Genomic DNA, 12,106 nt, shown 5'->3' with positions numbered 1-12,106 from the left:
GAACATCGCTACGAGTTACTTTCCCAGTACACCATATTAATATACTGAATCTTCATGTGAGATCGTATGTACTTGTCGTCGTCGTCGTCGTCGCCGTCGTCACCACCACCACCACCATAATCATCATCATCATCATCATCATCATCATCAGCCAGTTCGAGCACTTGGTGATGTGGCCTCTTTGAGTCGGCGTGCCACGTAGAATACCTGCAGGTTCTTCCAGTTCTGCCTATCTTGAGCATCTTGTTGTCAGTTCAGTCCTGCTTTCTTTCTTCAGCTTCTGTCTCATCTGTTCGGTGGTCTTCCCCATAGTCTTCTTTGGTAAACTGGACTCCATTCTAGTACTTATTTTAACCATATGCTATCTTTTCTTCGAGCGACATGACTAGCCCACCGCCATTTCTAGGTATTCATTCTTTCCACTAAGTATCTTTGTTGTTCGTGTGATATCAACTACTTTCTTTCTGTCTTTCTTTGTGCAGTCTAGCATTGATATTTCCAATTCTCCTTGGGTAACGATTAGTTTCCTAACCAATTCGTTTTATAGCTATGTCTCACAGCCACATGTTATTAATGGCAGTATACTTGGTTAGAAACTGTCAGTCGTCATCTTAGACATCAAAACTGAAGATTATCTTCCGCAATCTTGTCAGTCTAATCAACTGCGCCGAAATACTTGTTGTTTTACGTATTCTTTGATATTTACAAGTTGACGCATATAGACTTTCTGTGACCCTTTGCAGCTGCGTACTTCCAACAGATACATTTCCCTCCATTATCCATTCATTGTTCGTGATCTTGGTTTTATCATAAGCCACTTTTTGACCAACTTCAGAGGGGACTGAAGCAAGTTCGCTAACCAATATTTGAAGTTCTTCTATACTATGCATTTAGAACAATATCGTAGCAAACCTCAGATTATTTATTCTTTTTCCCAGAATTTTGATTTCATTTGTTTTCCAATCCAATTTATACATTGTTTTTTTCCAGAACTGCTGAAAATAGTTTCGGAGATGTAGAGTCACCTTGTTTTATACCGTTTTCAATGGGAAATTCGTTGGTTTCTTCAACAACGCTCACAAATAATGTGAAGGTTTGGTATATGCTACATAAGGCTTTTTAACATAGGCCCGTTCCATTCCTTGTTCTGTTAGAGCCTCAAACACAGCTAGGTGACTGATCGAATCGAATGCCTGTTCAATATCAATAAAGGCAAGGCAAAGAGGTAGGTAGTAGTAATTTGTTCTACTAGTTGTATCGCGTAGAGTGAGGATGTGATCAGTCTCACTAAATCCTGCACGGGACTCATCTTGCTACACGCATCCGTGGTCGAAGTCGCTAACGCACACTTGTGCGGTGCCGCTCGACCTGGGGATAAACCGTTACGAATCCTGGCGAACATCGTCATCATCATCATCATCCAACATAGACGTACATTATACTAACCTACATTCAAAACACACACACACACACATACACACACAGTACATACATGTAGTATTACAAACATTGTAATGGAGGCTGTCGTAAGCAAAAGAGAAAAGAATCCAGGATGCTCAGTGGGTCGGAACGGGTCAAGCGTAGTGCTCAATCTGGTAATGAGAGACCTAGTAAAAACTTTGTATGGTATTGGCAGGAGGCTGATAGGGTGACAGTTCTTTATATCTTCAATACCACTTTTCTTAAGTATTGTATTACTTTGGCCGTATTCCAATATCTTTGTAATTTCATACAGTGCAAAAAACTTTAAAATATTGTAACTAAATGCTTTGGAGATTCCTCATCCATCAGCTTTGAAATGCAGGCTGAGAGGTCATCCGTACATGGAGCAGTGCCTATTTTCGTCTTGTCTGTAGCTTGACTTCTGCGAGGAGTATTTTCGGATTTGGGAAACAGAAGCACCCAGTTCGTCTCGTATTTAGTAATAATTACGAAGAAATGTGCCGGGTGAGGTGTCTGACTTTTCGACTTCAGATGCCCATCTACGTCTACATCTGCATGGATACTCTGCAAATCACACTTAAGTAACTGGTAGAGGGTTCTTCGATTCATCTTCTCAATAATTGTCTATTATTCCAATCTCGAACAGCGCGCGTAATAAACAAACACCTATATCTTTCCGTACTAGCTCTGATTTCCCTTATTTTATTATGATTGTCGTTTTTTCCTATGTAGGTCGGCGTCAACAAAATATTTTCGCATTCGGAGGAGAAAGCTGGTGATTGAAATTTCGTGAGAAGATTCCGTCGCAACTAAAAACGCCGTTGTTTTAATAATGTGCACCCCAGATCCTGTACATGCCAGTGACACACTCTCCCCTACTTCTCGAAAATACAAAAAGGGCTGCTCTTCTGTGAACTTTTACGAAGTACTCCGTTAATCCTATCTGGTAAGGATCCCAAACCGCGCTGCAGTGCTCGAAAAGAGGTCAGACAAGCCTAGTGCGGTGGGTGATTCGAGGAGAGGGGACCAGACAGCGATTTCATCGGTCCAATCTGATAACGGAAGGATGGGGAAGGAAGTCGGCCGTGCCCTTTCAAAGGAACCATTCCAGATTTTGCCTGAAGCGTTTTAGGGAAATCACGAAAAACCTAAATCAGGACGGCCGGACGCGAGTTTGAACCGTCGTCATCCCGAATACGAGTCCAGTGTGCTAACCACTGCGCCACCTCGCTCGATGCAGGCGTAGTGTAAGCAGTATCTTTAGTAGATCTGTTACATTTTCTAAGTGTTCTGCCAATAAAACGCTGTCTTCGGTTTGCGTTCACACCATTTTCTGTGTGTTTTTTCCAGTTTAAGTTGTTCGTAATTGTAATTCCTAGGTATTTAACTGAATTTATGGCCTTTAGATTTAACTGATTTATCGTATGATTGAAGTTTAATGGAATCGTTAAAGCACTCATATGAATGACATCACACTTTTCATTATTTAGGGACAGTTGCCAATTTTGGCACCACATTTTGCAATTTGTATTGATCTTCTGATGTCTTTACTAGACGATAAATGACTGCATCATCTGCAAACAGCCTAAGACAGTTGCTCAGTTTGTCTCCTAATCTTTGATATACACATATCAAAAAAAGTTCTGCATCATCTCGGTTCCGAGAGTTCCGGATCCTGTTCAGGAAATTGAAAGAGAGATCAACACAAATATCATTTCCGCCCTTTTTATTGCTCATGAAAACCACGCTTTGCATATTGTACCACCATACAGCGAGCTAAGAAGTCGTGCAGGTGTGCTAGCCACGCATTTTGTCCGGTCGCATCCATTCTTATGGAGTACGTGAAGTTGACACACAGTGATGCGGCAGCCATGTCCCAAGCAAGCGTAAGTGGTTCGAGTCGTCGCAACTTTTAACTACTCTCTGAGCTATGTCACAATAGCTTATTTTCGTTAGGCAAGTTATAGTACAATGCAGTTATTATTTTGTTGTAGTCCTCAGTCAAAAGACTAGCTTGATTCAGCTCTCCATGCTACTCTATCCTGTGTAAAACACTTCATTTCCGAATAACTGTTGCAACCCACGTCGTTCTGAATCTGCTTAGTATATGCGTCTCTTGGTCTTCCTCTACAGTTTTAACAAACGCATTTTCCCTTCAGTACTAAATTGGTAATCCCATGATGTCTCAGAATGTGTCCTATCAACCGATCCCTTCTTTTATTCAAGTTGTGCCACAAATAGCTTTTCTCCCAAGTTCGGTTTAGTACCTCCTCATTAGTTACGTGATATCCTACCTGATCTTCAGCATTCTGCTGTAATACCACATTTCAAAAACTTCTGTTCCCTTCTTGTCTAATTTTTTTATCGTCTATGTTTCACTTTCACACATGTGTTCAGACAAATACCTTCAGAAAAGACTTCGTGACATACAAATCTGCATTCTAATTTAACAGATTTGTTTTGTTCAGGAACGCTTTTCTTGCCATTGCCATTCTACATTTTATATCCTGTCTACTTCGGCAATCATCGGTTATTTTGCCGCTCAAATAGCAAATTTTAGTGCCGAATCTAGCAAGAACTGTGCACCAGTGGTGTAACTAGCTGTGAATTACGCAGTAGCATGTTTACCACTCCAAGATTTATCTACGTGGATTCTAGATGAAGATTTCTACATTCTACCGATCGCCTCTCTCTTCATTCGTTGCGAGGAAACTAAAACCGTCCTCACACGGGACGAGGCAGCTAACGTTAAAGCGAACAGGTACGGGAAAGCCAACCTCACGACACACAGCGACTGCGTCTGAAGCGTGCTAGTTAACGTGAACTGCTAATGTAGCGCTCTCCAGCGGCTTGTAAACCTCACAGTTTGTTTACGAAAATGGACATGCGTAAAATTCCTACGTTAGCTCTATAAAACCGCACAGTTCCTCACATGTCCATATCGCAGTTGTGTTGCTCTGTCTGTATTATATATAAATAAAAACTTCAATACCCGTGAATACTGTGTAAGACAGGAAGAAATGTTTCATATCCAGTCAGTCAGCTTATAAAATTCCTAAAATCCCACAAATTCACGCCTGAGAGAGAGCGCATTTATATATACATAACATCGATAATTCAAAAATTATATCTATTAACATATTAACTAAACAAGAAAATCCCACAACCTTTTACAAAACGCAAGCAGAAAAAAAGCGGCTCTGCCTGCAGCAAAATGCGAACCCGCTACACATCGTTTCGCAATTCGCCCCCCTATACCGACTACGTTTGCAATGTTACGATCTTCTGAAGACTTTAGTCGCCGATATGTGATTAGGACGGAGGAGCGGACAGAGGTTCAGAGCAATCTCTTGCCCTTGCGTTGGGAAACTGCCCCTAAAGTGCAGAACATTCAGCAATGGCCAACGGCATGAGGATACAGAAAGCAATGGAAACCACTGCTTAAAGGCACATAATGTGTGTCCAGACGACATATGGCCTGTAATTGAGAAAATGTCATTACAGTCCATTGGCAAAAGATTCCGGACTAGTCCACCAATCGTATCTCCGGGAAGGAACTGCCAAGGGGGAGATAATCAAGACAAAAAAATTGAATAATCAACGAATGGATAATGTTCTCCGAGTAGGGGCATAGAATGTCAGAAGTTTGATCGTGGTAGGGAAGCTAGAATGTCTGAAAAGGGAAATGCTAAGACTCAGTCTAGATATAGTGGGGTGAAATGAAAAGAAGACAAGGATTCCTGGCCAGATGAGTATTGCGTAATATCAACAGCAGCAGAAAATGGTATAACGGGATTATAATTCGGCTATGTATAGGAAGGTTGGGCAGAGAATGTGATAGGGTTGTTGTCATCAAAATCGACAGCGAACCAACACCGACAACAAAATCAGGTTTCGTGCCGTCACCAACTGAAGATGACGTTAGAGAGAAAGTGTATGAGGATATTGAAAGGCAAATGCAGTACGTAAAGAGAAATGAGAATCTAAGTCATGGCGACTATAATGTGGTTGTAGGGGAAGTAGTAGAAGGAAGTGTTATGGGAGAAAATGGGTTTGGTAGTAGGGATGAGAGAGGAGAAAGACCAGTTCTACAGTAAATATGTTCGTAACAGGGAGTACCCTGTTCAAGAATCACAAGAGGAAGAGCTGTACTTGGAAAAGGCATGGAAATACGGGAAGATTGTCATGGTAAGGCAGAGATTCCGAAATTAGATACTGGATTGTAAGGCGTACCCAGGAGCAGATATACACACAGGTCACAATTTAATAGTGATGAAGAGTAGGCTGAAGTTTAAGAGACTAGTCAGGAAGAAACATTGAAAAAAAAAAGTGATCGGAAGCACCAAGGAAAGAAAAGATACGCTTCAAGTTCTCTGAGGCTGAAGATACTGCGACCATGAATGGCTCATTAGGCAGTTCAGTTAAATAGGAATGGACATCTCTAAAAAGGACAGTCACAGAAGTTGGAGAGAAAAGCGTAGGTACAAGAAAGGTAACTGCGAAGAAACTGTGGGTAACAGAAGAAATACTTAAGTTGATAGATAAAAGGAGGAGGTACAGAAATGTACAGGGACAGTCAGGAATACAGAAACACAAGTCGCTTAGGAATGAAATAAATAGGAAGTGCGGGGAAACTGAGGCGAAATGGCTACATGAAAAATTTGAAGAAATCGAAAAAGAAGTGATTGTTGGAAGGACTGACTCAGCGTATAGAAAAGTCAAAACAATCTTCGAAGAAATTAAAAGCAAGCGTGGTAACATTAAGAGTGCTGCGAGAATTACATTGTTAAATGCAGAGGACAGAGCAGATAGGTCGAAAGAGTACATTGAGCGCCTCTGTGAGAGAAGGAACTTGCCTGATGAAGAACTTATATGATGACATATAGGAAAAGAAACAGGGGTCGACAGGAAGAGATAAGGGATTTAGTATTAGAAACAGAATTAAAAAAAGTTTTGGAAGACTTAAGATCGGCATAAGGCAGAAGAGATCGATAACATAACATCGGAATTTCTAAATCATTGGGGAAATAACAACAAACGATTATTCACGGTGGTATGCAGAATACATGAGACTGGCGATTTACCGTCAAAATTTCGGGAAAATGTCATCCACACAATTCCGTAGATAGCAAGAGCCGACATGTGTGGGAATTGTGGCACGATCAGCTTAACAGCTCATTCATCGAATGAGCTGTTATGCTGATAAAAGACGGATTCAAGCGTGGAATTAAAATTAAAGGTGAAAGGATATCATTGTTAAGATTAGCTGATGACATTGGTACCCTCAATGAAAGCGATGAAGAATTAGAGGACTTGTCGCATGGAATGAACAGTTAGATGAGTGCAGAATAAGGATTGAGAGTAAATCGAAGAAAGGCGAAAGTAATGAGAAGTAGCAGCAATGAGAACAGCGACAAACTTAACATCTTAATTGGTGATCATGAAATAGATGAAGGTAAAGGAATTCTGCTGCCTAAGCAGCAAAATACCTCATGTCGGACAGAGCATGGGCAACATAATTAGCAACTAGCATTGGCAAAAAGCGCATTCCTGGCCAAGAGATGTTTACTAGTATCAAACATAAGCATTAATTTGAGGAAAAAATTTCGAACAGAAGCGTTTGAGGTGTGGTGCTGTGGAAGAATGCTGAAAATTAGGTGGAATGGTAAGGTAATGAACGAGGAGGTTCTCCGCAGAATCTGCGAGGAAATGAATGTGTGGAAAACACTGACAAGAAGAAAGAACAGGGTCTCTTAAGACATAAGGGAATAATGGGACTAGACGGAGATGTAGAGGGTAAAAACTCTAGAGGAAGACAGAGATTTGGATACATCCAGTAACTAATTGAGGACATAGGTTGCAACTGCTACTCGGAGATGAAAAGATTGGCCCAAGAGAGGAATTCGCGGCGGGGCGCGTCAAACCAGTCAGAAGACTAAGGAAAAAAAACTCCTCCCGAACAGGCCATGAACGACCAACGGTACTGACCGGCCGCCGTGTCATCCTCAGCTCATAGGCGTCACTGGATGCGGATACGGAGGGGCATGTGGTCAGCACACCGCTCTCCCGACCGGAGCCGCTACTTTTGAATCAAGTAGCTCCTCAGTTTGCCTCACAAGGGCTGAGTGCACCCCGCTTGCCAACAGCGCTCGGCAGACCAGATGGTCACCCATCCAAGTGCTAGCCCAGCACGACAGTGCTTAACTTCGGTGATCTGACGGGAACCGATGTTACCACTGCGGCAAGGATGTTGGCAGTCAGAAGACTGATGACACAGAAAAAATATTATTCGTTGATATTTAACTACAACAAATCTTACCAAGAGCGTTGCGGTTTTGATTATTCTCCAGTGGACCGTTGCCTTAGAACGAAGCAAATTTCGTAACACGCGACTTATAACACGAAAATAACTAAATATGACAATTCCTTTTAACCACCAGTATGACGTTTCCCGTCATTTCAGTACAACAAATCGTACCAACAACGACGCGTTTTCGAGACGTGCTCAATGTGTAGGTCATAAGAAACCTCATTTATATCCACAGGGTGTAAATTTTATTATAAAACGTACCAAATATGGACTTTGAAAACAAGAAATACCGTATGGCGTGTCGCAAGTTCTGCTTCTGAAGTAGAGAGAGTTGTAGCATCTTGTTGGTTCTGCATAACGTGGCACGTTGCCGAAATATCGCAGAACTAACTTTGTGTTTCACGTGACGAAATCACTGTCACAGGACAAAATGGCTCCTCAATGAGAAATATCAGGAAGTGACGTCACAGAACTCGTGCAGCTCCACTCCAGCGAAAGCTAGCTTGTTCCGTGTAAGCATAGCTTAAGAGTGAACTCAGCGTGGTATTGTGTGCTACAGTGCTACGTGAATCTTATAGTGATGTGATGTAAAGAGAGTTTCGACGCGCGTCCAAGCATTTGACGGCGGGATCCTTAGCTGGCTGGCATGACACAGTTCTCGCACTGCTTGACATTTGGTGGTTGCGCGCAGCGTTGTCTGGCGCAGTTATGCTTTCGTCAGCCACCTTCGGCGTAGAGTGTCTTCGGTCTCTTCTCAGAATGACACCCAGCCTTATGCTTGTAGTTTCACCGTAATTTTGTGTCTCATGTTCGCGAGAAAAGTCCCCTACAGCAGTGGATTCGACCGGAGATACTCCCAATGAGGAACTGCAACACTGCTGTTACTTTGTCAAGTGAGTCACTAGTAATGCCCTTCTTTTCTTGTCTGTGTCTCTTTTAACTCCTTCAGCGATTATACAATTATCTGTATGTGACCCGAGCTATGCACGGAACTTCGTTATCTGCTATTGTACTAATGTAAACCTTGAGACCTCGCAAATTTTGCTCTCAGCGATACAATATTAATCTAATATAGTTGGATATCAGTTATAATTATAAGCACGTATTTTTTGCATCACAAGGTACTTTCAGGGATCACAGTGTGTAAGCACCTGGTGGTTATAATTAAAGTGCAGTTACAGAGGCCTAGTGTGGGCTGTAACTATCGTATGGCAGCGAAGCTTGGTAGGAGCCACCAGGTTCAAATCTGGCGCTGTGAATGCAAGGTAGACGTATAGAAACGTTTCCGTATATTGTGGATAAGGAACGAGACGTGGGCAGTGAAGGTCAAACTAGTGAGGAAGGCATAATATTGATTTTCTTATTAAACGCCGCTTACACAATTTGTTGAATATGAGCACCGGATACGTCGACGAGATGTTGCATCTGTGAAACGACGTGACGTGATCAACAGTTGCTCGGTGCAGTTTCGGCGGAATGTGAGCAGCGTGTTCCTGTATACTGGGCTTTCAGATCAGATAGAGACCGAACGTGCCCATGTTTTAGATATTTCCAGAGCCAAATAACGCATGGATTCAGATCAAGTGATCTTGCGGGCTACGCATCTGGAAACCTCCGGAGATCACACGTTCGTAGACGGTTCTTTTAAGCAGATCTTCCACTGAGCGAGCGACGTGAGTTGTAGTCCCATCTTGCACGAAAACAGTGGTTTTGACACAGTTGCGCTCTTCCAAAGCAGGATTTACATATCGTAAAAAAAGTCTAGATGACGTGCAAACGTCACAGTACACCTGAAAGGCCCTCTGAGTGTATTCTCTTCAAGGAAGAACTGACCGACAAGAAAGTGCTTGTGAACCCATACTACACAGTCACATAAGACGAGTCCAGTGGCTCTTCGTTCATAACACGCGGTTTAACGTTACACTAAATTCGGCAGTTCTGCGTATTCAGTGTGTTCTTTATTGTAAAATGTGCCTCGTCACTCCATAGAATATTTTCCGGCCCCATGTCATCAGCTTCGGTCCATGCCTGTAGCCTAAGAGCAAATACAGAATGTTGCTGCGAATCGTAAGCTTACAGTTACTGCACTGTCTGGATCTTGTACGGGTACCATTGTAAAACAGACGGCAAAACTTTCCATACAGTTGACCATAGGATGGACAATTCTCGTGACACTGTGCGAGCAATAGCACTGCCCGGGGCACGTGCTGCATGGTCAGTTACAGCAACGGCAACCTCGTCAGTAACTTCCACCGGGATACCGTAGTGGAAATCCAGCAAGAAGGCATGGATATTTGTAGGAGGAGGAGGAGATTAGTGTTTAACTTTCCGTCGACAACGAGGTCATTACAGACATAGCACAACCTCTGATTAGGGAAGAATGCAGAAGGAAAGCGGCAGTGCCCTTTTGAAGGAACCAATCCCGCATTTGCCTTAAGCGATTTAGGGAAATCATCGAAAATCTAAGTCAGGATGGCCGGACGCGGGTTTGAACCGGTGCTCTCCCGGATTAAGAGTCCAGCGTGCTAACCACTGCGGTATCCCGCTCGGCGGTATTTGTAGCAAAATTAACATTGTCGGCTTGAATAGTTGCGCACACTGTATACGCAATAGTATGAGATCCACTATATCGACAAATGCATACAGTATACCAAGACACCAACGATTGCATGAAAGCCAAGTCGAAAATTTCTACCAGGAACAATCTCCTACGGAAACTGGCCGTATCACACGGGGTAGTCAACGTGACAACGAAAGAAAGGCAGTGGAATAGGAAATTATCCATCTTCTGTATGGGCATGAACCGCATCCGCAGTGACTGAAGTCAAGGAAGAGTTTCTTTAGGACATAAGAGGAACTTAGCACCACTGCTGAAAAAGCTAGGTTACAACTGTGGATGGCTACGACCTACCTTTCCCCTGGCTGGAAAAGAGTTATTGAAGTCTTACCTCTAGACCATGACGGGGAATGGACAACTTAGAAGTCCCTGAATAGATTGAGCTCCGGAATTGGAAGATCAAAAGTTAACTTGGCATGATGGGGATGCACTGATCCAAATGATATTCGGTGTGACTGTGGAGAACAACAGACTGTTCGGCACGTGCTTCAGTGTCGATTGTGCCCAGTCCCCTGTACAGAAGATGATCAACAAGCAACAGTAAATGCATTGTAAGTGGCCAAGTTTTGGTCGAAAGTAGTTTAATCATAACTGTGTAAAATGTATGTACTTGTACCAGTAGTTTCTGACACGAGAACAAAGCCAAAATCGGTGCATAGAAGGAAATGGAACTCTGATCGTCAAATCGCCAAGAAGTTGAACCGTTCAAATACAGTGATTGATAATTTCGTTAGATTGGGCAGGCGATATGGACAGAAAGGGGCAAAGTAGAGGATTATATGAGACATCTAAATGGCTACTTTTGCTCAAAATAAACCGTTATTCGTCGTAACTTGCTGCTGTTTTATAGTTGCCAGTAACTGCTAAATGGGTACGACAAATTTTCTGAACTGATAAATATGCTGAATGCAAGAAACGGCTGCAGAAACCTGCCCTCACACTTAAACAGGCAAAATTGAGTTTGCTGAAAAACATGTATATGGACTTCAGAGATGAGAAAAAGTTTAATTTAGATAGCATAGATACTATTGTCATGATGGGCAGCCTTCTGCACTGAAGGTAAATCACGCATTGCTTGGCTCAACACTAGAATGAACTCTAACGTGTAAACTGAGATGTTAGGGACATTATTGTTTAGCTAGAAAATATGTGGACCTCGGGGACGAAACTCTAACGTTTCAATAAGATAATGCGTTTGTGCATGTTTCTGCTACAGCCAAAAAGTTGTTTGAAGTTAAAGATACGATGTCTTGCCTTGGCCTGCACCCCGTAGCTCATATTTGAACCACGTAGAAAGCCGTTGGGAAATAAAGGATTATTTATCGCAATGGAAGGCAATTTGAGGCCGTGTGTGAGACAATTGTGGGGGACACTTTAACTACAAGAACTACAAACGCTAAAAAAAGCCGTAGATAATTTTTGATCTAATTAGGAAGAACGGAGATTAGACAATGTACTAACATAGCAGTAACACAACAGTTCAGTTTTTTAAAATTTAATCGTATGACTACGGCACCCCATCGGGCAGACCGTTCACCTGGTGCCGGTCTTTCAATTTGACGCCTCTTCGGCGACCGGCAGTCGACGAGGATGATAGGATGATGATGATAATGACAGGACAGCACAACACCCAGTCCCTGGGCAGAGAAAATACCCCGGGCCCAGAGGATTGACAATCCGTCAAGCTGACCGTTCAGCAACCGGGGGCGGACACAACAGTTCACTGAGTTTTTTTA

At 42.6% G+C, this 12,106-nt stretch overlaps 1 protein-coding gene and 1 pseudogene across 3 annotated transcripts in view; one reads left to right on the top strand and one right to left on the bottom strand.

Moving 5' to 3' along the window:
- LOC126175596 (glycoprotein-N-acetylgalactosamine 3-beta-galactosyltransferase 1-like) overlaps window positions 1–12,106 on the top strand; it is a 362,470-nt gene that overhangs the window by 214,786 nt on the left and 135,578 nt on the right. The window lies entirely within an intron of this gene.
- On the bottom strand, window positions 7,581–7,698 carry LOC126177723 (5S ribosomal RNA; annotated as a pseudogene).

The sequence above is a fragment of the Schistocerca cancellata genome, chromosome 3, assembly GCF_023864275.1.
Source record: "Schistocerca cancellata isolate TAMUIC-IGC-003103 chromosome 3, iqSchCanc2.1, whole genome shotgun sequence".
In the NCBI taxonomy this organism is placed as follows: domain Eukaryota; kingdom Metazoa; phylum Arthropoda; class Insecta; order Orthoptera; family Acrididae; genus Schistocerca; species Schistocerca cancellata.
Note: the sequence above shows the minus strand (reverse complement) of the source record. Positions and strands in the feature narration are given on the sequence as shown.